The 5,000-nt window shown below is 58.0% G+C and overlaps 1 long non-coding RNA gene and 1 pseudogene across 4 annotated transcripts in view; both read right to left on the bottom strand.

The window, feature by feature from the left end:
* The window catches only part of LOC131709005 (uncharacterized), an 8,467-nt gene extending 7,952 nt beyond the window's left edge, over positions 1 to 515 (bottom strand). For all 4 annotated transcript variants that reach the window (XR_009311339.1, XR_009311341.1, XR_009311342.1 and 1 more), the window contains exon 1: positions 336 to 515. This is a non-coding gene — a long non-coding RNA (uncharacterized LOC131709005). The remainder of the gene's footprint in view (positions 1 to 335) is intronic.
* Positions 516 to 2,755: 2,240 nt separating this feature from the next.
* The window catches only part of LOC117964893 (ras/Rap GTPase-activating protein SynGAP-like), a 2,701-nt pseudogene continuing 456 nt past the window's right edge, over positions 2,756 to 5,000 (bottom strand).

Genomic DNA, 5,000 nt, shown 5'->3' with positions numbered 1-5,000 from the left:
CTCCTTCTCTCCATCCTCCATCCTCTCCTCCACTCTCCTTCTCTCCATCCTCTATCTCCTCTCCATCCTCCCCTCTCCCCTCCTCTCTCCTCTCCTCTCATCCCCTCTCCCCTCCTCTCCCCTCTCCCCTCTCCCCCTCCCCCTCCCCTCTCATCCCCTCTCTCCTCTCCTGTCTCCCCTCTCCCCCTCCTCTCTCCTCTCCTGTCCTCCCCTCTCTCCTCGCCTCTCTCCCCTCTCCCCTCTCCCCTCTCCCCTCTCCTCTCTCCTCTCTCCCCTCTCCTCTCTCCCCTCTCCCCTCTCCTCTCTCCTCTCCTCTCTCCTCTCCTCTCTCTTACCTGCTGATGATTCCTTTGATCTGTGAGTCCCTTTTCCTGCTGTTGCATCCTCAGTTTTCCTCTCGCTGTTCTCCAGTCTGTTCTGGTATTGCATCAGGATCTTACTGGTCTGCTCTTCCTGTGACATCAGCCGCTGCTCATACTCCTCCAGCTTCTTGTGTGACATCATCAGCCTCTCTTTCAGAGAGTGGATCTCATCCTCATACTCCCGCACCTGAGAGAGAGAGAGAGAGAGAGAGAGAGAGAGAGAGAGAGAGAAAGATTGTTAGTCAAAAATAAGGGCACACCCTCCCCTCCCTCTCTCCCTCACACACCCTCTCTCCCTCCCTCCTTCCCACACCCTCCCTCCCCCTCACACACCCTCCCTCCCTCCCTCCCTCACACACCCTCTCTCCCTCCCTCCTTCCCACACCCTCCCTCCCCCCTCACACACCCTCCCTCCCTCCCTCACACTCCCTCCCTCGCTCCCTCACACTCCCTCCCTCCCCTCCCTCCCTCACACTCCCTCCCTCCCTCACACCCTCCCTCGCTCCCTCACACACCCTCCCTCCCTCCCTCACACTCCCTCCCTCGCTCCCTCACACTCCCTCCCTCCCTCCCTCCCTCACACTCCCTCCCTCCCTCCTTCCCACACCCTCCCCCTCACACACCCTCCCTACCTCACACTCCCTCCCTCGCTCCCCTCACACTCCCTCCCTCCCTCCCTCACACACCCTCCCTCCCTCGCTCCCTCACACTCCCTCCCTCCCTCCGTCCCTCACACACCCCTCCCTCCCTCCCTCCTTCCCACACCCTCCCTCCTCCTCACACACCCTCCCTCCCTCCCTCCTTCCCACACCCTCCCTCCCCCTCACACACCCTCTCTCCCTCCCTCCTTCCCACACCCTCCCCCCTCACACACCCTCCCTACCTCACACTCCCTCCCTCGCTCCCTCACACTCCCTCCCTCCCTCCCTCCCTCACACACCCTCCCTCGCTCCCTCACACTCCCTCCCTCCCTCCGTCCCTCACACACCCTCCCCTCCCTCCCTCCTTCCCACACCCTCCCTCCTCCTCACACACCCTCCCTCCCTCCCTCCTTCCCACACCCTCCCTCCCCCTCACACTCCCTCCCTCCCTCCCTCACACTCCCCTCCCTCCCTCACACCCTCCCTCGCTCCCTCACACACCCTCCCTTCCTCCTTCCCTCCCTCACACACCCCCCCCTCCCTCCCCTCGCGCCCTCCCTCCCTCCCTCCCTCACACACACCCTGTCCAGTCGAGACTCATCCATGCTCTTTGAATACTCCTTCAGTTTGAACTCCTCCCTGTCGATGTGTGACCTCTCGATGTCTGCTGACAGGTGTGGCATGTTGGACACCCAGGCGGACTGTGCGCTCCGAGGCTGGGGTCGGGGGGTTAAGGGTCGAAGGTGAGTGGGAGCCCTGCCAGGGGCAAGAAACAAGAACAACAACAACAACAAACATTACTGTGCTGCTCTACAATTATATAGTGAGAGTCAAAATATGATATACTGTACTGCACTGTACTCTACTGCACTGCTCTGTACTCTACTGTACTGCTCTGTACTGCTCTGTACTCTGCTGTACTGCTCTGTACTGCTCTGTACTCTGCTGTACTGCTCTGTACTGCTCTGTACTCTACTGTACTGCACTGTACTCTACTGTACTGCTCTGTACTCTGCTGTACTGCTCTGTACTCTGCTGTACTGCACTGTACTCTACTGTACTGCTCTGTACTCTGCTGTACTGCTCTGTACTCTGCTGTACTGCACTGTACTCTGCTGCTCTGTACTCTACTGTACTGCACTCTACTGTACTGCACTGTACTCTACTGTACTGCTCTGTACTCTGCTGTACTGACCTGTACTCTGCTGTACTCTACTGTACTGCACTGCACTGCACTGTACTGCTCTGTACTGCTCTGCACTGCACTGTACTGTACTCTACTGTACTGCTCTGTACTCTACTGTACAGTGCTGTATAACAGAAAAAACAGAATGACCGAGGACTAAAAACCCCTCTAGAGGTCAATTACAGCCTGGTTGAAAAACTGAGAGACAGCGACAGGAGTGGTAGTGAGAGGAGGAATAGAGAGGAGAGGTGGAAAGAGGAGGGGTAGAGAGAGGAGGGGTAGAGAGAGGAGAGGTGGAAAAGAGGAGGGTTAGAGAGAGGAGGGGTAGAGAGAGGAGAGGTAGAGAGAGGAGTGGTAGAGAGGGGTAGAGAGGAGCGGTAGAGAGGAGGGGTAGAGAGGAGGGTAGTAAGAGAAGGAGTAGAGAGAGGAGGAGTAGAGAGAGGGGTAAAGGGGAGAGTGGGAAGGGCGCTCAGGCTCACCTGTTTTGCTGATGGCTGGTTTGAGGTGCTGCGGACCCTGCTGCTGCTGCTGCTGCTGCTGTTGTTGCTGCTGTGGCTGTGGCTGTGGCTGTGGCTGCTGTGAGCTGCTCTGGGGTTTCCCTGGACAGAGCTCTGCTGGTGAGTCAGACCTGACCCCTGAGGCCTGCTGGGAAGCGTCCTTCACTGAGAGCTGCTGCCTAGGGCCCGGCTCGGCCCAGCTGGGGGCCCGAAGGCTGGTTCTGGAGACTGGAGCAGCTTCCCGCTGGCCGGCCGAGCCTGGCTGTGCTGCTTGGGCAGGGGCTGGGGCTGCTGCTGCAGGGAGGGCGGCTGGGCGGAGCTCACAGACAGCTGCTGGGGTCTTGCTCCTGTGCAGCGCTGCGGAGGAGGAGGGGGGAGGCAGGATGGTGGAGGGCTGCTGCTCCAGGAGTCTGCGCTGGGGCTGAGAGGAGGAGGGGGGGCGTCCCCATCACAGAGCCAGAGCCTCCCCCAACACCACCCCCCCGCCACCCAGCATGTGCTGCAGGTTCTCCTGCGAGGAGGGGAGAGAGAGAGGTTAGAAATAGAAACGGTCATGAAACACACTCTGAACTGGAAGCTCGGAGGGATTCAAATTGAATGTGAGGCACATTTCATTGCAGAGAATTCAAACTGGCAAACCAGAAGCGACACAGTAAGAGATGTTGTATACATTCTCCAAGCTTTACATGCAGGGTAACAGAATAATGTTACAGTGTCACAGTGTCCTCAGTGTCACAGTGTCTCAGTGTCACAGTATCACAGTGTCTCAGTGTCACAGTATCACAGTGTCTCAGTGTCACAGTATCACAGTGTCTCAGTGTCACAGTGTCCTCAGTGTCACAGTATCACAGTGCTCAGTGTCCACAGTGTCACAGTGTCTCAGTGTCCACAGTGCTCAGTGTCACAGTGTCACAGTGTCTCAGTGTCCACAGTATCACAGTGCTCAGTGTCTCAGTGTCACAGTGTCTCAGTGTCCACAGTGTCTCAGTGTCACAGTATCACAGTGCTCAGTGTCACAGTGTCCACAGTGTCTCAGTGTCCACAGTGCTCAGTGGTCACAGTGTCTCAGTGTCCTCAGTGTCACAGTGCTTAGTGTCACAGTGTCTCAGTGTCACAGTGCTCAGTGTCACAGTGTCACAGTGCTCAGTATCACAGTGTTTCAGTGTCTCAGTGTCACAGTGGCTCAGTGTCACAGTGTCTCAGTGTCACAGTGCTCAGTATCACAGTGCTCAGTGTCACAGTGTCTCAGTGTCCACAGTGCTCAGTGTCCACAGTGTCTCAGTATCACAGTGCTCAGTGTCACAGTGCTCAGTGTCTCAGTGTTTTCAGTATCACAGTACCACAGTGTCTCAGTATCACAATGTCTCAGTATCACAGTGTCACAGTGTTTTCAGTGTCACAGTGTTTTTCAGTGTCTCAGTGTCCACAGTGCTCAGTGTCTCAGTGTCACAGTATCACAGTGCTCAGTGTCACAGTGTCTCAGTGCTCAGTGTCACAGTGTCACAGTGCTCAGTGTCACAGTGTCACAGTGCTCAGTATCACAGTGCTCAGTGTCTCAGTGTCACAGTGTCACAGTGTCCTCAGGGTTTACCTGCAGTGAGAGCTGTCTGCGGCTGTACTCTGAGTTTCTGCCTCGTGAAGTCGTCACTGTAGCTGTGGCTGTGCATGATGTTGGGCTGCGGCTGCTTCACGCTGAGCCCTGACAGGTCCCTCACTGCGGGAGTACCCGTGGAAAGAGGGCAGGAAGGGGGAGTGGTGCTGCGAGGAGCCCATGTCCTGCTCGGGTGCGAGCAGCAGCGTGGGGGGGGGCTGCTGCATGGGCTGCGGCTGCAGAGACACGCGGGCTGGCCCTGGTGCTGCAGCTGCGGCCCGTCAGAGGCCAGGTGGAACAGCGGGTTTCTGAAAGGGACAGCGGGATCCGCATGGCCGCCTGCTGCTGGGGACAGCGAGTCTGTGGTGGCCCCCATCTGACTCAGCCGGAGCCCCCCGGAGAAACTGGAGCCCCCGCTCCCTGCCGAGTGCCGGCCCCCCCGGCCTGAGCACCGCACCCAGGCCCCCCCATTCCCAGTCCTCCCAGTCCTCCCAGTCCTGCGATGGAGGCCCTGGCTGCTGTTCAGCATGTCCACACTCTGCAGGTTGGGACACGCTGTTTCATGCGGACTGTCCTGCAGATCCATCATTGAGACACTCTTATTGACACTCAGCAACCTAGAGAGGGGGACAGGGACAGTGTGTTAGAGCAGAGAGAGCAGAGGACAGGGGTAGGGATGAGAGGAGAGAGAGGAGAGAGGGTGATGGGCAGGGCTGAGAGGAG

Source organism: Acipenser ruthenus, chromosome 41, assembly GCF_902713425.1.
Source record: "Acipenser ruthenus chromosome 41, fAciRut3.2 maternal haplotype, whole genome shotgun sequence".
Classification (NCBI taxonomy): Eukaryota; Metazoa; Chordata; class Actinopteri; order Acipenseriformes; family Acipenseridae; genus Acipenser; species Acipenser ruthenus.
This window is presented reverse-complemented; position numbering and strand designations above follow the sequence as displayed.